At 37.0% G+C, this 25070-nt stretch overlaps 1 long non-coding RNA gene across 1 annotated transcript; it reads right to left on the minus strand.

Annotated features, from left to right (window-relative positions):
• Positions 1–199: 199 nt before the first annotated feature.
• LOC311628634 lies at positions 200–10868 on the minus strand. The gene is made up of 3 exons (XR_014796037.1): positions 10798–10868; positions 5620–5937; positions 200–836 (listed from the first exon to the last, which is right to left on the minus strand). It is a non-coding gene; the product is annotated as an uncharacterized lncRNA (long non-coding RNA).
• Positions 10869–25070: the final 14202 nt, after the last annotated feature.

A 25070-nucleotide genomic window follows, 5' to 3' on the forward strand; every position in this document is an offset into this window, starting at 1 on the left:
GGGCCAACTGAGGCAGGCAGGGCTTAGAGGGCTGAACTTCTTGCACAAATTTCATGCATTGGGCCTCTAGTTATATATTGCTCTATGAACTAAATCTTCACTACTTATCCATTGCAATCACATTTCTGGTTACAGAATACTTACACCAGCTAAGCAATGTACAGTTAGAGAATATAGTTTAGAAAATGTTTATACAGCACATCTGTAAAGGTCTTTATAGTAATTGGGGGGGGGGATTAAATTACCAAGGAACATTAATTAGGTTTATTCATTCACATCCTTCTGTTCTATTATTGTAGAATATATATTTTGCCCAAATTCCTAACTTCCTTACAGTGAGATAAATAATGCTTCAGCACTAAGCTTTTAACATAGTATAGTATATAACTGACAAAATATTAATGTTTCTATTAGAATCTAGGGCCGAAAGAGGTGAAAAAGAAAAAAAATTGGAAGTTGCCTGTCTCATGCCTGATCGCACTCAATAGAACACCATGACCCAGGGCATTGAAAGACAGAAATATTTTAGGTAATTTCTGTGTTTTTTTTTTTAAATCACCAGCTTGTTTGGTTTGAAGCAGTTGTTCCTCCAACCTTAGGTCATTCAAATAATATATATAGCACAAAAAAGCTAACAATTGCAAAGTAGGTTAGAAGAAGCCTCGGATGACTTTTAATGGATCATTATGTGGCCAAAACACAGAGGTTTAAATTAGTAGCTTGAAATGTTCCATTTACCACACATCACAGGAAGTATGATTCTTCTTTTGGTTTCTTCACTTACATTCTTCCAAATCCTTGACCAGCTGAACTGTTTGTTCCAGGTCATCAAACCCCTTAGTAAAATAGATCCCAAAATTCAGGTTTACAAAGAATATGGCTGGCCACATATTGCTGTCAGTTCACTTATCAGAAAAAATAATGGCACACATCACACTCACATGTGCGCGCACACACATACCAACCATGCACACACATGATTCCCTTAGAAGCATGCAGTAAATCCAAATTACCCCAAGGGCAAGGTACAGGTATAAAGAGGAATTTTAATATGTCAAGCAATACATGAAAACTATGAGAAAACCTGATTTAACTTTCAAAGTTTAAATTTTTACAATCTTTCCCAGGTTAAGTCACGCCATATCCCCTCTTCTCAGATCTCTGGCTGGCACCTAGCCCTACATCTCTACTGGCTTTAGGTTAAACTTCTTAAACCAGACTCTCAATACCAATGCTAAAAGAAAATCAGTCCTATGAATTGTGAGTTGTTGTTATGGGGGTAGGGAGAGGGGGAAAGGGCCAGGGTCAAATTGAGCAAGGCTCAGCTAAATATAGCCAAGTGGGTCTTCATTTTTTGTTCTCCAATAGGTTTCTCACAAATGTTAATGAGCATTGTTAAAAAAAAATCTTTTTTTCTTTATAAATCTTTATTGTTCATATTATTACAAATGTTCCTCTTTTTTTCCCCCCTCCATTGCTCCCCTCCATCAGGTTCCCACCTCACCCTCTGCCCTTTCCTCACCCCACCCCATTGTCCTCATCCATAGGTGCAGTTTATGTTCAGTCTCTTCCCACACCCCCCACTCTCTTTTTCCCCCGAGAATTGTCAGGCCACTCCCCTTCCATACCTCTGATTCTATTATATTTACCAGTTAATATTGTTCATCATATTTTTTAATTCCCTTAGTTTTTAGATTCACTTGTTGATATGTATTTGTTGTTCAATATTTTTATCTTTATCTTCTTCCTCTTCCTAAAGAACCCCCTTCATATAATTCTGGTTTGGTGGTGATGAACTCCTTTAGCCTTCTTTTATTTGTGAAGCTCTTTATCTTAATGTACATTGTGAATAAGGAAATGGACAAAGCATCAATGCTAAATGCAGAGTTTAGAATTTCCCAAAGTTATTTGAACATTTCATGGGAGTGGTGCTATAAGGCAGACATGGATGGAAATGTTACATTCTTTGCTTCCAGAAGCCCCTAGCTATCCCTTTCAGAATCCTCTCATCTACGCCCTCATCTCCAGTTATCCTTCTTCCCACAACTCCACCAAGCTTCCCGCATGCTGCTCTGGACTCTCCCATGAGTAAAGGCTAATTTTTCTCGAAATGTAGGCAATTATTAAATTTAATTGTCTGAATATTTTTATATTTATTTATAACAACATTAAAACCTGGAATTTTTTATTCTTTTCTATATGTTAAGCATGAGACATGACCCATATATTTATAAATTTAAAATACGTAATACAATAACTGACCCATATAAGAGAATATAAGTAACATGTATTCCTTAAATATAATAGTAAAAAGAATGTTGATTAATCTACCACACAAACTAAAAATAAGAGCATAATAAATGTGTCATCATCTATCTAAGTGTTCCTCTCCTCTCTAACCCTTCTGCCACCAGAGGCAACCATTATACTGATTTTAGGATGCTTTTTTTTTCTTGATTTTTAAAAATATAATAGTTTTTCAAATACGTATCTGCCCCTAAACAATGTTTGCTTTAGTTTCTTTCTGAGGTATATAAGAGTGCCGTTTGCCCTGACTGGTTTGGCTCAGAGGATAGAGCATCAGCCTGTGAACAGAAAGGTCCCGGGTTCGATCCCAGTCAAGGGCATGTACCTTGGTTGTGGGCACATCCCCAGTGGGGAGTGTGCAAGAGGCAGCTGGTCGATGAATCTCTCATCGATGTTTCTAACTCTCTATCCCTCTCAATTCCTCTCTGTATAAAATCAATAAAATATATTTTTTAAAAAAGAGCGCAATTATATTACATTTAGTTGTCAATTATTTGAATTTTTCACAAATAATATTTTTATGTATAGCTGAAATTCATTTGTTTTTGCTGCTACATAATATTCCATTGCATGAATATACCACAATTTATCTACTTTTCTGTTGATAAAAATTTAGGACATTTTTAGCTCTTTTGCTATTACAAACAATAATAACACTACAAATATTCTTGCACATGTACAGTATATATTTTAGGGTATATAATTAGATTCACTCATTCACATGAATATAACAATCAATTATATGTGACCGTTAAACTTTAAAATAAAGTCATGATGTCCTCCAAAGTCAATTGTACCAATTTACATTGCCACCAACTATATATATCAAGAGTTCTTTTTAGACCTTTTCATCAAGAACAACTTAGATTATTTTATAAGCATATAGAAATTTATAATGATTACATATCCTAGTGAATTTAGCCTGTTTTAATTATATCATATATATAGATATAATTTATATTCTATACCAGAAAATTCTTTTTATCAGAGATACATTTATATTCTATACCAGAAAATTCTTTTTATCAGAGATACATTTTTCTGATATTAATACAGGTAATTTAGCTTTTATTTTTATTTTTTAGTTTGCATGCTTGTATATCTTTTCCCAAACTTTTACTTTTTGTCCTTACATTTCTAATTCTTCAAAAATTCTACCTACCGTGCTTCCCGAAAATAAAACATCCTCCAAAAATGAAAATAAGACTTACTTACAGGTTTCCTTCTGAGTGAAATATAAGGCATCCCCCCAAAAATAAGGCCCCCCCTAGGTTCTGCTTCAGAATGCTGTTGCTAAACATGAGAGATTTGGTCCACTGATTCTGAAAGAAATGGAGTCACAAGAAATTCACCAGGAAATCCAGGAATTGGATTGTTATGATGATGTTCCAGAAGATGATGACATGATTGTCATTGAATAAATGAATAAATTCTTGATACTGTGGGATTCACAGTTTGTCTGGTTTGTGTTGACAACTACCGTACTACTGTACTGTATACAGGTAATAAATTTCCTTTATTTTCATTTAACAATAAATGTGTACTGTATCTTCTTCATGGAAAAATAAGACATCCCCTGAAAATAAGACCTAGCGCATCTTTGGGAGCAAAAATTAATATAAGACACTGTCTTATTTTCAGGAAAACAGGGTAATAAAATAGTAATATGAAAATTAACCAACACTCTACTCAAGCCACGCCCACCAGCCAGAGTGTGTATGCAAATTAACCACAAGATGGGTACGGCCACAGAAATCAGTTGAGAAGCTTGGGTTTCCCCAGCAATGGAAGCCAAGCTTTCCACCTGCTCTAGCCAGCCTAGGTCTCCACTCAAGGATACAAAGTTTCAATTATAGAAGATAAATCCCCCAAAAAATGGCAGCGGCAGCCATGGAGCTGGAGAGAGCAGACCAGGATTTCCCCCAGCAAAGGAGGAAGCAAAACTTTCCACTTGCCCTGGCTGGCCTAGGCCTCCACTCAAGGATAAAAAGTTTCAATTATAGAAGATACATATCTTCTGAAATGGTGGCAGCTGGAGTGAGCAGGGGCTTAGCTCTGCTCCAGTCTACAAAGTTTCAATTGTAGAAGGTAAATAAATTCCAGATACCAGGGCCTCCTCTTGGGTCACCAGGGAGTGTGGCCAGCCTGCAAACCACCACAAGCCCCTCACTCAGGGCGCCCCACACCACAAGGGAACCCCCACCCTGATCCGGGACACCCTTCAGGGAAAACCAGCTGGCCCCCACCTGTGCACCAGGCCTCTATCCTATCTAATAAAAGAATAATATGCAAATTGACCATCACTCCAACACACAAGATGGCTGCCCCCAGGTGGTAAAAAGATCCTGCTCCCATGTGGACACAAGATGGCCACCCAAGATGGCCAGCAGGGGAGGGCAGTTGGGAGGCACCAGGTCTGTAAGGGAGGGCAATTGGGAGTGATTAAGCCTGTAGCAGAGGGCAGTTAGGGGTGGCCAGGCTGGCAGAGGAGGGAAATTGGGGGAAAACAGGCTGGCAGGGGAGCAGCTAGACATCAATCAGGCTGGCATGGGAGTGGTTAGGGGGTGAACAGGCTGGCAGGCAGAAGCTGTTAGGGGCAATCAGAAAGGCAGGCAGGTGAGCATTTGGGAGCCAGCAGTCCTGGATTGTGAGAGGGATGTCCGACTGCCCATTTAAACAGGCAGTTTAACATCCCTTCAGGGGTCCCAGATTGAAGAGGGTGCAGGCTGGGTTGAGGGACATCCCCCCACTCTGTGCATGAATTTCATGCACTGGGCCTCTAGTAACATATAAACTACTGTAATTCACCTGTCCAGTTTAATCCATTTATGTTAACTGTAGACACTTATATATTTAGATTTGTTATATTTGGATACATTTGTTACATTTTACTTATCTTGCTTTTTATATGCTATTTTTACTCCTCTATTTTATTTTTATTCAATATTAAATTATTTTGGCTGTTTCTTTTGTAGTTATCCTAAAAATTATATGATTTTTACCATTTTACCATTTTATCATACCGTATATATTTTACCATTAAAAATATAAAATTATTCAGTGTCTTAAGTCCTAAAACAATAAAAGGACTCAATAATCTTGCTACACAAACCGTGTTGTCTATGAACCTTCACCACTGACTGTACCTGAGAGCTTGTTTGAAATGCACCTTCTCAGGTCCCTCTCTAGACCAACTGTTGTTGTCATTCTGCAGAAAAAGTGAGGACCCCATGAAAAATATGGTTCAGATATCAAGTCTGATGATTTCTCACACACACACACAAAGAGAGAATAAAAATGTTCATTACTTACATAATGAAGCTTTCTGGGGAGAGTTACATGTGTTCCAAGTCTGAAAATGGCTACCAAGAGACAAGAAAGGAGACTGAGTTGGAGTTTTTATGATGGTGTGGCCACATCAACTGGCACTGTGAGCAGAATGTTTAGACTATGACGACTACCACAGGCGTCTTTCTTCTCTTGCTTTGGCTTGCTAACTGGGTCTACTGACTGCTGGTGTGTTTTTGTGAGTGTTTTTTTTCTTCCCATTCTTGCATGAGTCTTGGTGCATTGGGCCTCTAATAAACTTATATTGATAATTATAAGCCGGTAAAGAGAACCCCACAACCTCTGAGAAAGAAAAAGAGAATAAAGAAGGGAGGAAAGGAGTGGGGCAGAAGGAAGACAGAAAGAAAAATAAAGAAAACTAGATACAGGGGAAGGAAACAACAACAGAAAACTGATACACAGCCATAGTTTGACACAATTGGAATTCCAAAATTTACCAAAAGAATTTATACAACAAAAATACAATCAGGTGTTGCCCTAGTTGGTTTGGCTCAGTGAATAGAGAATTGGCCTGTAGAACCCAAACCTGGGTTCCATTCTGGTCAAGGGCACATGATTGGGTGGTGGGCTTGATCCCCATTAGGAGACATGCAGAAGCAATCAACAATTTTCTCTCATCATTGATGTTTCTTTCTCCCTCTCTGAATAAATGAATAAATTCTTGATACTGTGGGATTCACAGTTTGTCTGGTTTGTGTTGACAACTACCGTACTACCGTACCGTATACAGGTAATAAATTTCCTTTATTTTCATTTAACAATAAATGTGTACTGTATTCTTCTTCATGGAGAGAGCAGGAGGCTTGAGTTGCCCCTGGCAATAGAGGAAGCCAAGCTTCTGCAGCCCTGGTCTGTGTTGGCCTCCTCCACTCAAGGCTACAAAGTTTCAATTATAGAAGATAAATAAATCCCAGATAGCAGGGCCTTCACTTGGGTCACTGGGGGGCATGGCTGGCCTGCAAACCACCACAGGCCCCTTGATCAGGCCACACCATGCCCCAACGGAACCCCCACACTGATCTGGGACACACTTCAGGGCAAACCAGCTGACCCCCACCCGTGTACCAGGTCTCTATACTATCTAATAAAAGAGTAATATGCAAATTGACCATCACTCCAACATACAAAATGACTGCCCTGATGTGGTCAAAGATGGCTGCCCCCATGTGGACACAAGATGACCGCTACAAGGTGGCCAGCAGGGGATGGTAGTTGGGAGGGACCAGGCTTGCAAGGGAGGGCAATTGGGAGTGATCAAGCCTGCAGCAGAGAGCAGTTAGGAGTGACCAGGCAAAGGCAGTTAGGGGCAATCAGGAAGGCAGGCAGGCGAGCAGTTAGAAGCCAGCAGTCCTAGGTTGTGAGAGGGATATCCAACTGCTAAACAGGCAGTTGGCCATCCCTAAAGGGGTCCCAGATTGGAGAGTGTGCAGGCTGAGCTAAGGGACACCCCCCATGCACAAATTTTGTGCACTGGGCCTCTAGTACTTTATAATCTAGTTGGGAGGTTCAGTAATGGCTCAGATAAAGTTTCTAAGATAAAATGGATATGCTAGAGAAGTGCAGCTATTTAAATATGATGAAGCCCTGGTGAATATCATCTCAATATACTAAGGTTGTGGGTTCAATCCCCCGTTAGCGCACATACAAGAATCAACCAATAAATGCATAAAGTGGAACAACAAATAGATATTTCTCTCTGTGTCTCTCCCTTCTTCTTTCTCTCTCTCTAAAAAAAAAAAAAAAAAATCAATGAAAAAAATTTGAATAAGATGAAATAGGGCCTTTAGTTAAATTTATATTTTAAAAGAGAACTTAATATACATAATGTCTTTGTATGGATATATATCTACATCCATATATAGAGATGAATAAACATAATAATTATAAGAAATATGATTTTAATTATACTAGTGGCCCGATGCACAAAATTTGTGCACAGGAGGAAGGGGGGGTTCCCTCAGCCCAGCCTGCACCCTCTCCACTCACCTGCCTGCCTGCCTGATCGCCCCTAACCTCTCTGCTCGCCTGCCGATCACCCCCAACTGCCCTCTCCTGCCAGCCTGATCTCCCTAACTTCTCTCCCCTGCCCGCCTGATTGCCCCTAACCGCCTCTGCCTTGGCCCTGCTACCATGGCTTTGTCTGGACAGACGTTTGGAAGGTCTCCTTGTCTAATTAGCATATTATTCTTTTATTAGTATATATTATTTTTATATAAATGTATTAAATGCAATATAAATAATTATACAATCTTTGTATTACATGTGATTTATATATAATTCATGTCCACATCTGCTTGATGCAGAAAATGATATTCAACATTTTTGAATGAATTCATTCAACTTTGCTTGAACCTCTCCATGAACCTCAAAAGATTGTATTTCTTTTCAAGGCAGGATTAACTGTGAGTTAAGCACATGTGCTTCCTGATGGCTTTTCTCTTGGTCCCACCACTTTTCTCCTTCCGAACTGATATTTAAAATAATTTTTTATGTGTTACTTTCCTGTTTGCCTTCCTACAGAGCTATTCAAGCTCAACACTGCTGCTCTGAGTCTATCTCCCAGGTCTACACAGAACAATAGAGATGTGTTTGAGCCACATGTAGTTCGTGAAAATTATTAGTTCTTTTTTTTTCAAACCTATTTCTTTTTAAAACTTTTATAAAATCAAAAGGGGCATTAATATCTTGAGACACTCCTTACTGTTAGTTCATGTTAAGTTCTATCAACTATAATTCTTAATTGATACTTAACAGTCTCTTTACTTGAACAACGGATCATTACTAGATAGCAGAAAAGAATCATAACAGTAATTTGAGATTCCTTGACCTCATAATGCTTGGTATTCCTGATGTAATTCCTATTAATTCTACCTCCTTGAAAACAAAACTATAAAATTCTCCAGGCACAATTTGTAACAGAATGTAGTTAAATCTCATCATAAATTTACTCTTTGTCAGTGTAATTTACTCACATTGCCTCTATTTAACTCAATTTAAGGCCATTAAAACCTAAAATATGATTCAAATGCTTGTTTTTGATATAATTCATTATTCATTTATGTTTTTTTAAGATGAATGCAGTTATATTATCTCCAAGTGAAATTAGCACATTCAATAAGCAATACAATATTGAATATCTAAAGTTTTGCCATTATGGCAAGGTCAAATGTGGTATTTTCTACCCTTTTGATTCACATTCATGACCCAAATGAGGTTACTGCTTATGCACAGAGTACAATTAAATCAAGGCTAGGCAAGAAGACCTTTCTAGAACAAGATAGAGCCCCATCCCCCTTGATTAGTATCATTGTTAATGATATATTACCTAGTTTCCTAAATATTAACATAGTAGATCTTTATCCCTATTATTGAGTCTAACTTCCTAAACTATTTATAGTAATAATGTGATAGTTTTTAAGTTATACTTAACTGTAGCTCTGTAATGATTTTTTATTAAGATGGAAAAATGTTCCTCTACAGTACACTGAAATTAGATATAAAATATAAGCTCCATGGTAAAACTTATCAATTTTCCTCTTGAAAGAAGCCAAGCTATAATTCTATTTAAGAATATACTCTCACATTAAAGTTCTCACAGCTCAAATTATTTAAATAAGTATGTGATAAATAATACTGCTAAACTTAGTTTTAAAAAAGAAACAAAGAATAATAATGGATTTCAATACATTTATATTTTGGAAAAGATAGATATGTGAGTATTTACATTAAGTTAAAATGAAGTACAAAAATATGTCAAACAAGGTAATTTGGTAATTGTGTCATAGTAAATCAAGGCTCTTTTTTAGTTGTCAGGCATTTGTGAGTACATTAAGAAATAATTTTGCTTGCTTTCCCATTATTTTGAAGCATAACTATAACATTACACAATTGGATTTGATGTTATTTAATGAATAAGAGTAGTAGATCTTCTTGAATCTATATTTTGTGTTACAGTGAGATAAGTATATTGGAGTGAGTTAATCTAATTTCACTTACATTGACCTCATTTGTAAAAAAAAAAAAAAAAAAAAAAACAGATTTGGAAGCATATGACACACATTGAACTATTTCATTATTGTTTCAAAATTCTGGTTTTTCTGGACAGATATGTGTCAGTTGAACTGCAATGATGCATGATGCATGCAACTGCTTATCTTAGTGTCAGCTTTCACATGAAAAACTATTACACAAATTCCACCATTATCAGAATGACTATGTGCCAATTCAAACACCAGGGGAATAATTTTGCTACAGATTTTGAAATAATAGTAAGGTGCATTTCCTTATAGATATGCTGTCTTTTAACTCTCCATGTCCTCAGAAAATTCACCAGCCTTTATAGAAATGATTCTCAAATCTGTAGGTCACTATTAATTTCCTCCCTGAGCTCCAGGTCTGTTGCTTGGATATTGCCACTCTGATATCCAATATGAAGCCAAATCTACTTATTTACATATAAAATAAAACTTCTTTGAAATGCCTGATATTTTTTCTCCTAACCTTCCAGTTTCAAAAGTAATCATTGCTTTTCTGTATTTTCTAAAATCCTCTTAGTCCACAAGTATAGCCAAATGTGTCACTTCCTCTCCATTTTCATGGCCACTTCCCTATTCAAGGTCTTCACTAATTCATGTGTAGTCATAGATGTTAAGTTCCATTAAAACTATTCCAAATTTTTCTTTTAAAAATTTGATCCTGTTCCTGTTCAGATTTTCACTCAAGTCCTAAAAATTTTAACCTTTAAACTGTTAAATGGTCCTTGAAAATCATAGATCAAAGAAAACGGTACTAGCATAGTGAAAGTAGTAAAAAAAAAAAAAAAAAAAAAATGATAAAAAATAACTAATTTTTTTCAGAGACAATATTAGTTTATCTTTCTAACTGGATTGTTTGTGTTAAAATATCAAACAGGCTAAATAACTAGGGAGAAAAGAATAATGTAGAAATTAGATGATGAGATATAAGCATTTTCAATTCATTCTGGAAGAAGATAGAGAAAAAATGAAATAAGGAAGGAAACAAATTAGAGCTAACTTAACTTTCTAAAAGTGTTTATATATTATACACTATAAATAATATTATGGTATATATATGTAATATAATATATAGAATATTGCAATAAACTCCCATTGGTCTTTCTACCTGTTGGAACTTTTCTTCTTCAATCTATCTTGCACATGAATTTTACAAAACCATTCCTGCATACATTATTTTCACGCTCAACATCTTCATTGGTTCCTCATGGCCTGCAAAATAAAATACACAATACTTCATTTAGAATTAAGGCTTGCATAAACCTACCCTTCAGCCACTTTTATTTTTTGTTTGTTTGTTTATTGTGTGTTTGTGTTTATTGATTTCAGAGAGGAAGGAAACATCAATTATGAGAGAGAATTATTGATTGGCTGCCTCCTGCATGCCCCCGACTAAGGATTGAGCCTGCAAACTGGGCATTTGCCCTGGCTGGTAATCGAACACTGACTTCCTGGTTCATAGATTGATGCTCAACCATTGAGCCACACCAACCAGGCAAGCCACTTTCTTAAGTGGTCCTGAACCGAATAAATCTTCTGGCTCCACTAACCTTTCCATAATCATTCTTCCAATCACAAAGTTTAAAATTTTTGTGTTATTTTATTCCTCCATTTCCAATAGCTAGCTATCCAAAAGTGACTGTATCACTTGAGTCCATTTTCTTATCTCTAGTTGCACTGAAAAAGCATGATTTCCTATGTTAGGTACACTCTCCCTGACTCCTGTCTCTTCACTTTCTATCTTCCTGTACTCAAGTATAAGACTGATTTTCCACTCTTGCTTAGACCTTCCCCTGAACCTCTGAAGAGCTTTCTCTATATTCCCCATTTATCTACCATAAGCTCTTGGACTCTGTGCTAGCTTGACCTCACAAAAGTAGGAGTCTCTTATGTGTGTCTATTCATCCTAGTTGCCATGGTTATTCTTTTTTAGAGTTAAACTTTTCCTATTCTCAGCCTATATCATTGGCTTACTTCTTTTCACTTATGAAAATTTGCTCGATAAAACATTCGGCTCACTTAGCCCACAGTACACAACAGATTCTCTCTAGAACCACTCTCCCAGCTCTTTTTTGTCTAGACTTTTTCATGTTATTCCTTCTACCGCCCCTGAATGAATATATGAAGCAGAGTCATGCTCTAAGAGATTTAAAGTGACTATAAACACAATTCTTTTTTCATATCAGTGAAAGCTGTGTAACACATAAAATATAATCATTATTAGGTTTCATTGGACCAGGTAACCCTCAGCTAAATCCAACTACAAATATCATCTTTACTAACAATCTAAATGTTACAACCTCACTCAAACTCAACCCCTCTTCCTTCTATCTCACTGTATGTTGAAACTTTTGTGTATCAAGTAGATTTTACTTCACCTTACTAGTTTTAAAAGAATGAGAAAAATACCGCCGCAAACGATTCTGAATTTTTAAAAAATACTGAGAAAGCTTTGTAAGCTTATAGTGCAGCTTCCTGGCCCTGATTAGTGCATTTGATGTGTAAAGCTGGTAAACTAATCAGCTGAATCAAAATTTAGGCATTACAATCTTTATATTACAATAAACGTACATCTTCAAAAGGGCTGAAGGGGTGATGGTAGCGGCAGTTGTGCTAATGTTAGAATATTGATTTTCCTGGAATTTCATTTTTCTCTGCTTTGCAAGCCATAATTCTATTCTAATTTCTATTTCTAAATCATGTGTGTGTGCATGGTGTTTTTTTTTTGTTTGTTTGGTGGTTTTTTTTGTTTTTTTTTTTACTAATATTTCATACCATATACTCCTAATTGTGACTGGATTCCTGATGCCTTGCTTTTTCTTGTCAAATAACATTAAATAACCTTAGTAACCATGGTTACACACCTGGCACTAGGTTTGATTCTCCAGTTTCTGGACCTCCTTTTCTTTCTCTGATGTCCAATAACCAATCATTCGATCTCTGCCGATGTTTGGCACTGATGCCCATCTGAGAACATGGATAGGTTCTATTTCATCGTTCTCCTCCATTATGAATCTTCCTCTTACTGCCGATTTTTTTCTAGCAAAGCATGTATTATCCACTCTTTATGTGTTATGTAGTGATGTGGCTATATATGTTTAATTTCCCCATGAAGAAAATGGGCACTTGTTAAAAGATTTAGCATATTTCATAAAAAGAAGAAATAGAAAGGGAGAAGGAACACAGGCTTAAAGAACAAAAATGGCAACAAAAAAAGCACCTATCAATAATAACCTTAAACGTAAATGGATTAAATGCTCTAATCAAAAGACATAGGGTAGCTAAAAGGATAAGAAACATGACTCATATTTTCTGTCTACAAAAGACTCACCTCAGAACAAAGGACTCACACAGACTGATAGTGAAGGGATAGAAAAAATTGTTTTCAGGCAAATGGAAATGAGAAAAAAAGCAGGGGCAGCAATACTTATATCTGATAAAATAGACCCCAAAGTGAAGGCCATAACAAGACATAAGGAGGGCCACTTCATAATACAAAAGGGAGCAATTCAACAACAGGATATAACTCTAGTAAAAATATATAGACCCAATACAGAAGCAACCAATTACACAAAAAATCTTCTGAAATATATAAAGGGAGAGATTGACAGCAATACAATCATAGTATGGGGACTTTAATACCTCATTGACACCACTAGATAAATCCTCTAAACAAAATATCAGCAAAGAAACATCAATTCTAAAAGACTCACTAGATTAGATGGAACTAATTGACATCTTCAGAAGATTTCACCCCCAAGCCACAGAATACGCATTCTTCTTAGGAGCACACAGGACATTTTCAAAGATAGACCACATATTAGGATACAGGCAAAGTCTATTCAAAATCAAGAAGATAGGAATCATGTTAAACATCTTCTCAGATTATAATGGCATAAAATTAGAAATCAACTACAATAAAAACAGTGGAAAAAAATCAAAGTTGGAGGCTAAATAGCATGCTATTAAACAATGATTGGGTTACTGTTTGTTGATTTAGCCAGGCTCGCCAAGAAACAGAGAGGACCAAAAAAACAAAATCAGAAATGAAAGAGGTGAAGTAACAACTGACCCCAGAGACATACTAAGGATTATAAAACAAACAAACAAACAAACAACAACAACAAAAAAAAAAACAACCCAAAACTATGAACAACTCTACTCCAACAAACTGGATAACATAGATAAAATGAACATATTCCTAGAAAAATATAAGCTTCCAAATCTCAATCAGGAAGAATAAAAAAAATAAAAAAAACCCAAAAACATGAATAGGCCAATAACTATGGAGGAAATTGAAACAAATAATAAAAATACTTCTAGTAAACAAAAGCCCTGACTTCTCAGGGAAGTTTTACCGAAGATTCAAAGAACTAAAACCTATCCTTCTTAGAGTATTCCAAAAAATTCAAGAAAAAGATACACTTCCAAGATCTTTCTATGAAGCTAGCATTACCCTAATCCCAAAACCAGATAAAGACACTACAAAGAAAGAGAACTACAGGCCAGTATCCCTGATAACACAGATGCTAAAAACCCCAACAAAATTCTAGCAAATCAGATTGAGCATTACATTAGAAAGATCATACACTATGACCAAGCGGTATTTATTATGGGGATGCACGGTTGGTATAATATCCGCAAATTGATACATCACATAAATAAAGGATATATGCACCCCTATGCTCATAGAAGCACAAATTAAAATACCTAAGATTTGGAAACAGCTTAAGTGCCCATCAGCAGATGAGTGGATTGAAAAACAGAGGTACATCTACACAATGAAATACTATGCTGCTGTAAAAAAGAAGAAACTCTTACCATTTGCAACAGCATGGGTGGAATTGGAGAGCGTTATGTGAAGCAAAATAAGCCAGTTGGAGAAAGATAAATATCACATGATCTCACTAATTTGTGGGATATAAAGAACTACCTAAACTGATGAACAAAAATAAAGCCAGAGTCATAGAAGCATGGAACAGAACCTAAGAGGGAAGGCAGGGGAATAGGGGGTGGAGAGGCGAGGTTTGGGATCAACCAAGGACTTTTATGAATGCATATGAGCATAACTGAGGAACACAGAGAGCTGGAGGGTGAGGGCATGTCCTAAGGGGTGGGAGCAGCTGGGAAAGCTCAATGCGGGGCAAAGGAGACATACTTGAAACAGTAAAGAATTTAAATTTAAAAAAAAAAATTAGGATATTTTCCCAAGGAATCAATTAAAAGCATAAAAATCTTGAAGTAAATTTGTAATTGAGCAAATATTGAATAAGGAATTGATATTCTGAAAGGTTTTAGTAAAAAATTCTTTTTGGATATTGCAATTATGAATTGAAACAATACAGTAAATTCATCCTGTCAGATATTACATAAAGTACTTCCAGAAGAGTAGAAGATACATTGTTTAGATATGTTCTTGGTATTCATAAATCAACTTGAACATTTACGAATTAAGATCTATATTAAATGACTTCAGCTAAATAGGAGAGCTTTAAACTTTATCTGTATTGTTTACCTGGATGGCATCTAAAATTATCTGAAAGCTTCTTGATAAATCAAAACCAGGAATTTTCAGAGCTAGTTTTGTGTCTCAATCTACCTTAAAGAACTTTCCAGCCTTGAAACCACATCATTTTGTATCCAGCAGAGCTTCTAAGATGACAAGAGAAGTTGTTAAGGATGTGTTAAGCCTCTTATGGTGCTGCATTATTGTTGAAAGGGAATAGCAAGCATCCGTCCTTTCTAATAAAGCCCTGAGATGATATAAACATGAATTTAAAACACTTTAAGATTTTTCTTCAAATGACTCAAAGCTTGGAGTTAAAACTGTCTATTCACTATTATTACAATAATTCCTAAAAAAAAAATGATCTCTTATAATTCATCTATATGATTGCATCATTGGCAAAGAGTTAAAAGCATCAGTTATTCTCACCACATCTAGTGGGGAAGTAAATTATTATTTATTCCTTATTTAATTAACACAACAGTCACCTAGATAAGAGGCTAAAGATACATCTTTGGAATTTTCAGTTTCATCTCTTCTGGTCCTACAATTAAGCCCTTAGGTACTAGGCTTTAAATATAACTAAATTATAACCTTATCTATATTCTATGAGATCAGGGTATACGCCTGATTTGCTCACCTCTCTAGTGTATAACGCAGTGCTTGGCACATAAAGCGCTTAATAATTATTGTATGAGTAAATGAATGAAGGCTTATGCAGCCAGACAGAATAGCCTAATCTTTATTAAACATTTGGCTTACACTTTAGGCAATAATTTGTTAGATTTGAAAAATTCTAACTAAGATCAGAAAGGGCTCTGAATTCTTTCTCACTAATTCTTATAATCTGTTGACCTCTCCACTATGTCTTCTTTTACATGAATTCTTCTCTGATCCCTTCTCCAGACTAGGCTAAGAACTCATTCAGTATATAAATATAACTCATAGTATATATGAGAAATTAAAATGTTTGGTATCTCGCATAAGTGTAGGAGGGTGATATGAGCTGACACTAAGAGTTAGGCAGGGGCCCAGCCACAGAGAGCCTTGTCCCAGTGAAAAAGGACTTAAAGATCACCCTGTGGGTAATATAAAGCCCTTAAAGGGATTTACCAATATTTTAATTTTAATTTTAATTCAAGATGAATGATTTGGAGAAATGGGAAAGATGGGGGCTGGATATAGATATCATTTCAAAAGTCTAGATAAGAGATGATAGAGGTGTTCCAGACAATAGAACAGGGGTAGAGAGGAAAGAACATACTAAATATCTATTTCATGGGTAAAATAAAATGGACTTGGTAATTATTTAGATATAGGGAGGAAGGGTTATTCTCATTCAATAACTTAAGTATTTATTTACTATCTCCTATATTCCAAGTCCTGTGCTACATAAAAGAGATGGGACAATCAACAAGCACACATCCCTATCCTCAAGGAAGTTGCAGTCTGGTAGAAGAGATTCTAGTGTTGAGTTGAGCAAGGGGATGATTTTGATGACTTCTCAGTTCCTGGACTGGACCACTGAGTGGATGATAATGCTATTAACTGTGAAAAAATAATTAGGAGGAACAAGAAAATAAGATATGAAATATTAATAACTGAATTACAAGGCAACAAATAAGTAACAATCCTATATAATAAAGAGCTAATATGCTAATTAGACCGATCAGCAGAATGACCTTCTGGACACCCTTCCGGAAGACCGTCGGATGACCTTCTGGGGCTGCGAGGGGCTGGGAGGCTGGCCGAGGCAGCTGGGGCTTCAAGGGCCACGCCCCTGCACAAATTTCGTGCATTGGGCCTAGTATAATATATTATAAGCTAGAGTAATAGGATCTCAGTTCTTTAAAATTAATCTTCTAAAATTAACTCTCTATCATTCTATACTCTTTATTTATATGAAAACTCAGAAACCACAGTTCTAAATGAATAGAAAAAACTAGATAATATTTCATATTAAAAAAACACACAAACCTCTTTAATCTTTAATTTCTTAAATAGAATAATTTCTAGGAAATTTATTTTAAATGTTGAGCTCCCTCTAGTGTATGCAAACTGTTATTTACCTTGCTAATTTCCGAACCCCACAAATATTTTTGAAAATTCAACTCTCCTTCAGTTATCCACTACTAAATATTGAGGAAGCACAGAACAAGGAGGTGATTAAAATGCGATGCATGAACAGGACTGAGGGTGTGGAGAGTGGGAACAAGTTCAGAAATGGGCAATGGCAAATGATAAAGTCTAATTTTCTTGAGGTGGCCCATTAGTAGAGAGCTCTTCAGTGCAAACTAAGAAAGTCAGGTTTTATTTAACATAAAAAAGAGACTAATCTAAACATTATACTTTTAAAAATCATCATGGTAGTTATATAGAGGATGGAATCGGATTAGGAAGAGTTGAGGGAGGGACACTAATGCTGTGATGTAGGCAATTAAATGACAGGATCATGAAGTGACTGAGCTTGGTAGTAGAGAAAGGTTCAGTGACAAATTATACCCAGGAAATATCCTCTAGCAAAAAGGAATGAAACTTGTTCCAGAAGTGTGCTTACATTTTATAGGGCTCCTATGAGGTTATTTGAAAATGTCACTCATGATAGATGATCCTTCCTTCACAAAGAAAACATAACAAAATCTTGGGATGTTGAAATTAATATGACCAGTTTCAGATATGAAATATTAAGAAATCAGATATCTCAGCCTTATGAGGCAGTATACTTGTAGAGGTAGAACAAGTGATACAGCTTAGATCAGAAAGTACTATAATAGTATAAAAGGCTTAGCAAAATCATCTGAAATGACATCATGTTAGCTGCAGAAATGTTGAGGAACCATCAGAAAAATGATGAATACATTTTCAGTTTCTATTGCATCAAGAAATATCAGGTTTTCCAAATTAGTAACAGAGGAAATACAAACAAAATCACAAAACATGCCCTATAAATGATAATAGACTTCAATGGCAAAATGTCAAGACACTTATGTTTATGAGGTTATGTCAAGTCAAGTTGCTCATGTAATTCAACTATGGTGTTGAAAAGGAAATAGTGATCTGGCACATGGCATTTTAGAAAAAAATATATGTCAACTTGAATGTGATTTAGGTACTCAATGTTAAGAATTACTGTAGTCTGAAAAACCCCTTCCTTTTAAAAATGCCAAAACTTTCTTAATGGTGGAGAAGACAGTATAGATGATTTATAAGGTATCTACATGGATGCTGGTCAGTTTTTTAAGAACAAAAGCAAATAAAGCCATGTTTATGTTATCTGTGTTGTAAATAACACAAATAAAGTAAAGGAGTAAAACAGATCTGTTGGCCTCAGACCAGATATGTTCTGTGTTGGCCAAATAAAGTGTATAACAGATGGCAAGATAAAAATGTTTTTGTACTTTCTAAAATAGTAATATGATCATATAAAATATATGTTGTACCAACAAGTAGAAAAATACCTGTTTCGTGTGTATGTTTATATAGATTTAAAGACTTCCATTTAGTATCTGAAGTGTGGCACATAGCTTTCCTAAAATATAAGGATCCTAAATAAATTAATGAATTCAAGATGTGGGATAGTAAAATATTCTCTAGTGACTATGGAGAAACCTATAATATTCACCCTGCTGGATGCCTGGAATTACATCCAAAAGTTATGTACAGATAATTATCTTAAAGTGTTTAAATAAATATATACCAAATATCCTATCTAATAAAAGAGTAATATGCAAATTGACCATCACTCCAACACGCAGATGGCTTCCCCGATGTGGTCAAAGATGGCTGCCCCTTTGTGGGCACAAGATGGCCACCGCAGATGGCCAGCAGGGGAGGGCAGTTGGGAGGGACCAGGCCTGCAAGGGAGGGCAGTTATGGGCAATCAGGCCAGGAGGAGAGAGAAATTGGGGGGACCAGGCCTGCAAGGGAGGGTAGTTGGGGGTGATCAAGCCTGCAGGGGAGGGTAGTTGGGGGGATCATGCTTGCAGGGGAAGGCAGTTATGGGTGTCCAGGCCTGCAAGGGAGAGAAGTTAGGGGCAATCAGGCTGACAGGGGGACAGTTAGGCATTAATCAAGCTGGCAAGGGAGTGGTTAGGGGGTGATCAGGCTGGCAGACAGAAGTGGTTAGGGGCAATCAGGAAGGCAGGCAGGTAAGCAGTTGGGAGCCAGCAGTCCAGGATTGTGATCAGGCCTAAACCGGCTGTCGAATATCCCTCGAGGGGTCCTAGATTGAAGAAGGTGCAGGCTGGGCTGAGGGACACCGCCCCATGCATGAATTTTGTGCACCAGGCCTTTAGTTTTATATAAATATAATACAAAATAAGAACTCTAAGCACACATTGGTAGGAGAGTTGTATCAGACTGTGATGATGAACTAAAGCAGTGATTCCTAAATGCCAAGGCTGGGCTGACCACATGGTCACGAGGGAAACACTTTAAAGACCAGATAATTTGGCCCTGTCCCAGATTCAGTAGGTCTGAACTAGGGCATGGGAATCTATAATTTTTAAAAACCCTGTTCATTTTTATCTTCAACCAAGTCTGAGAGTCACAGGAATAGAGAACAGACTGAGTAAATCAATAAAGTGTTATTAGAAAAGGTGGCCGCGAATAGTGGTTCACTTGCACAATAGTCTACCAAACATTACTGACTGAATAGTAACCATTTGCCAGGTATCAAGACTATAAAACTAGCCCTGCCTGGTGTGGCTCAGTTGGCTGGAATGTCATCCCATTAATTTAAAGGTCACAGCTCGATTCCCAGTTAGGGTACATGCCCAGGTTGTGGGTTAAATTCCCAGTCGGGATCTGTACAGGCGACAACCAATTGATGTTTCTCTCTCTCTCCCTCTCCCTTCCTCTCTCTAGAATCAATGAAAAACATATTATTAGATGATGATTAAAAAAAAAAAGAATATAAACTAAAAGTAAACCAACTATTAGGGCAGTCGCGGTATGTCACCTAAGAGAGGTATATATAAGATGCCAAGAGAACTCATGAGATAAACATTTATATCAAATGTTTCAGAATCCTTTCCTGGAAGAAGTGAGGCTGCATTAAGCTTGAAACACAGAAGTGACCCTGGCTGGGTAGCTCAGTTGGTTAGAGCATTGTCCATATGCCAAAGTTGTGGGTTCAAGTTCCTAGTCAGGACACATACAACAGTCAATCAATGAATGCATAAATAAGTGTAACAACAAATTGATGTTCCTCTCTTTCTTTTTCTCTCTCTCTTCCTTTCTCTCTGAAAGTCAAATTAATATTTTAAATATCTAGAAAACAGAGAAGAGAAGAGAAAAAGGTTCTAGAGAGAAAAGAGGAAGTCAGTAGAATAGCAAATGTGGATAGAGGAATAGGGAAAAGAAAGCTTAGGGGCAAAGACATTTATTAAAATTAGTATTTCTAAATATTTACAATTTTAACTATTCAAATTATTTAACAATTATTCAGGTACATTTCTCAAATGAAATCACATTTATTTTTATAATAGAATATTTCTCCAAATATGTGCATGCTATTTTTGTTTTTTTCTATTTTTTAAAATATAGGAATAAAAAGTACAGTATTAAAATCTTAATCTCAGCTTTACCATTTATCAACTACAGTATCCCCAAAAATGTATACACACTTTAATATCAGATCCTATTACATTTTGAAAATAAAATGTATTTAATAAATACTACCTTTATAATTATTCAAAGTGTGTACAAATTTTTAGGGAACATCCTGAATATGTGCTTCAGAAAAAAATTATTGTTTTTAAGACTCAATTTCTGCTTTTATAAAATGAGCTTAATATTATTTCATACAGGTTTTTTTTAAAGATTTACTTTAAAATATATATATTTTTATTGATCTTTTACAGAGAGGAAGGTAGAGTAATAGAGAGTTAGAAACATTGATGAGAGAGAAACATCGATCAGCTGCCTTCTGCACACCCCCTACTGGGGATGTGCCCGCAACCAAGGTACATGCCCTTGACTGGAATCAAACCTAGGACCTTTCAGTCCGCAGGTTGACACTCTATCCATTAAGCCAAACCGGTTTCGGCCATAGAGTTTTTATTAAAATTTAAGTGTAAACTACATACATTGTTTTGCTCCCCACCATCACTCTGATCCCAGTCTCAGCAGATGGTGCTACCAATAATTCCAAATGTCCAAACTAGAAACCGTGGCACTATTGGTGGGCGACTCCTCCAGAGCCACCAATTGCTCATATGGCTCCTTTGTATGATTTAGGAAAGCTCCTTCTCCCTCCTGGAAGACACAGGCCAGAGCACACAATCTGGTGATCTGGGCTCCCATTAGCTTTTAGTATCCACTCAGCCCCTGGGCAGTCACTCTTGCGTAAGGCAACACCTGCAGGACTGAGTGCAGTATTCCTGCTCATCCTCTGCCTCAGGGTCACCCTACCATTCCCCTGAGCACTATTATTATTATTTCCAAACATGCCTTGAGCTTGTGCATTCCCAATGCTCCCCCACTCCAAACTACTAACCCCCACCTAACAAATGGATGTTTTTAACAGTCTCCTTGCTACCGCTGGTTTTGCTTCCTCTCTAACCTACAATGCAGCCAGAATGAAAAATTTTAAATGCAAATACAACCAATAACCTATGTCTCTACTAAAAACCCGCCAATGGCTTCCCACTGCCTTAGTTAAAACCAGCGGTACTTTCATTGATACACTCACTTCACAGGTGCACAGGCCCTTGGTTCTCAGCTTACTTTTCTGGACTTCTTTATAACCCACTGATTGCACTGATTCCCGATTCCCAGCTTTATAAAAATTGTTCTGGTTCTTCTCGGTGAATGCAATTCCTTCTCTGAAGCCTTTAATCTGATAACCTAACCAATCCCTGCGTATGTTTGAGGTCTCAGCTCAGATGTACTCCTGTAAATGCTTCTTAAATGATAAAGTAATTGTTAATTGCCCACCTTATTTTCCTCCAGCAAACTGTGTTCAATTTAGCATCTTCATGTTCTGTGGATCACAGCCCCTGGGCTGCCACTCTGACCTCGCTGATCTTCACGGTAACTGCATTCATCTGGCTTCTTAAAGTTAAGGGTGATCACCTGGCCTCCATTGCTTTTGTTCTTACCATCTCCATTGCTGTCTCTGAGTCTAGTTTCTCAGATCTCTCCTACCATGAGCCCTGGAATGCAGAGGAGATTTTCCTCTCCATTTCTTAGTGATCCTGTTGTCCCTTCATCAGTGTATTCCTCATCTCCTTCTCCTAGGCTCCAGAGAATTTTTACAAATGACTTTCCAAGGAAAATGAATGGTTTACAATAGTTTGTAGCACCATAAAAATAAGACATGATAAGTAAGAACCAGCAGATTTACAGAGGGGGAAAAAAAGTCTCAGTTAAGACTTTAGATATCGGAAATGATTAGATGCATAGGCAAATTGTTATGCTTAAAAAAGTAAATTGTGAATTTGAAAATACAAAACAGGGAACTATAAAAAATTAGTTGCATATTTGAAAGAGAAATAAGTAGAGCTTATGGGAATTTTAAAGGCCTAAGAATTGACAAAAAAACAAAACAAAAAACAACAAAAAAAACCCCTGATAAAACCTAATCATAATGATAAGAATTTATAGGTTTAAATAGCAAAACTTAATCATCTGGTGAGTTTTCCAGCCTGACAGCCTAACCAACCCATGCACACTTGCCTGAATTTCCTTAAATCCCTTATTCTACCACCTGCCACAGCAAATCTGACATTTCAACCTCTATTAGCATGGGCCATCACTCTTCCCATGCTTCTTGAAGCCACTCAAATAGCAATTTCTCACCATCCCCTCAGGTCCTGCCAGCGTATGAATGATGCCTCTTGGAGAGTACTCCCCCAAATCACTAAACTCTCCTTTTTCCATTCTTATGTGCTATCTCTTTGGTCAAGTGTCTACCTTCAGAATCCAGTGTGATGTGTACTCCTCTGTCTCCTGGCTACACAGGCTGGCTAGGTCAACAGCTTCCCTCGAGTACAGATCCCTTCATCTCTTTTTAAGCTCAGTACTTACAGGCTGGGTTATATTGGCATGCAATTTTAATGCATTATATTGTAGTGGTGCTGAGAGCTTTGAGGACAGATCGTGAGGGACTACAAGTTGCTTTGCCAAGAAGAAGCCTTTTGTGATGTCATCAAGCAAAGGAGAGTGGATGCTAGCTGTTTTTAAAAAATATATATATTTTATTGATTTTTTTACAGAGAGGAAGGGAGAGAGAGAGAGAGAGTTAGAAACATCGATGAGAGAGAAACATCGATCAGCTGCCTCCTGCACACTCCCCACTGGAGATGTGCCTGCAGTCAAGGTACATGCCCTTGATCAGAATTGAACCTGGAACCTTCCAGTCCACAGACCAATGCTCTATCCAATGAGCCAAACAGGTTTCGGCTGGATGCTAGCTCTTAATAGAGAGAGCTGACAGTTAGGCTCAGAGATTTTAGAGAAATAAAGAGATTTAAGATTTCTGGGGCAACAAAGCCAGATGTTCCCATTGCATATGTCAGGTTCCTAACTTTTGATAGTAGTCTTGCTTGATTGAGAGTTTAACCTTCTAGGAAGTGCAGCTCCTATAGTGATTAAATACTATGACTGATTCAGCTTTCTCCAACCTCCCTTTGCAGGAAACAAGGCCAGTCTGTATGCTACAAAGAAAGCCCACTGGCTTCCACACTGACTTGCAATTGGCTATTAATTGGTCTAAGTTTTTTGTTTCCTTTTTCTAGAGTTTCAAGTGACCTTAGCAATAGCCATCTGATTTCACTGTCCTTAAAGTACCATTTTCCCCATAATTTTTGAATGCTTAATATTGAGATCCAGCTAGGTACCTTCCCTTCCACCAATTTACCAACCAACTCACTGCCAGTAAACGTTGGACCACCACTACTGTGCTCCATCTACTCCCAGTAATGGGATTGACAATGACAGCGAGGTGTCAAGTGATCCCACTCCAAAACCTCATCACTTGCCTTCTCAGACCACTTTAGGACCAGCTGTCACAGGTCATATTCTCTGGTAATCAGACTCTGAAATGAGTTTTCTTATGCAGAATGGTTATTAGGGAGTGCCTTATGATTAGTTCCTGTGGTAGAGAAGTGGGAAGGCACTAGGAGTGAGCAGAGAAAAAGCACGTCTATGATGCAATGCAACAACAGACTCCACAGGGAATGGTGGAACAAAAATGCCCATCAGAGTGGTCCTGCACTGGGAGAAAATGGTCAGGCTATACCACTGCCTTAAGCAGGATGTGGATTTGGGCAACATGAAAAGAATATAAACTTGGGCAAGGTGTCTTCTCTGCAAGTTTGAAAATCCACAGGGCTGACAACTTAATGCTACCTCTCCAGCAGCTAAAATAAGTCTTTCCTTGAGTGGAAAAGACCTGGGCAGCACGTCAAGGTGTTTTCCACCATAAGAGAGAGCCAGCATTCAAATCTAGGCAATCTGATTTGGGTTTCCACTCTTTCTCTGATCACCATACTGTCTCTACAGGTGCTGGGCATTTCTAACATTTGCACATACAAGAAAATTAAAGTACAGCAGTTATGTTACTCAACTCAGATAACATGGTACTCTAAAGTTGAATGCTAATTTTCCTAAAACCAAAAGCTTATGGATCATCTGATTTCTTTTTTACCATCATAATATCATCTATCCTACTCCGAAAGTTTAAAATTGTGTTCCTGGGGTCATTTCCATAATTTTCAGTGAAAGTGTCTCAGTTTTTATGTAATCAATCCCTTAGCTCTAATGCCAAATGTTTAATAATATAAATAAAACTAAAATGGCTAAGAAGTGATCAACTTTCATGTTTCAACACTTCCCGGAACTGAAAATAAGCACAACTCAGTACCATCTCC

Source organism: Pipistrellus hanaki, assembly GCF_964339955.1.
Source record: "Pipistrellus hanaki genome assembly, chromosome: 9".
Classification (NCBI taxonomy): Eukaryota; Metazoa; Chordata; class Mammalia; order Chiroptera; family Vespertilionidae; genus Pipistrellus; species Pipistrellus hanaki.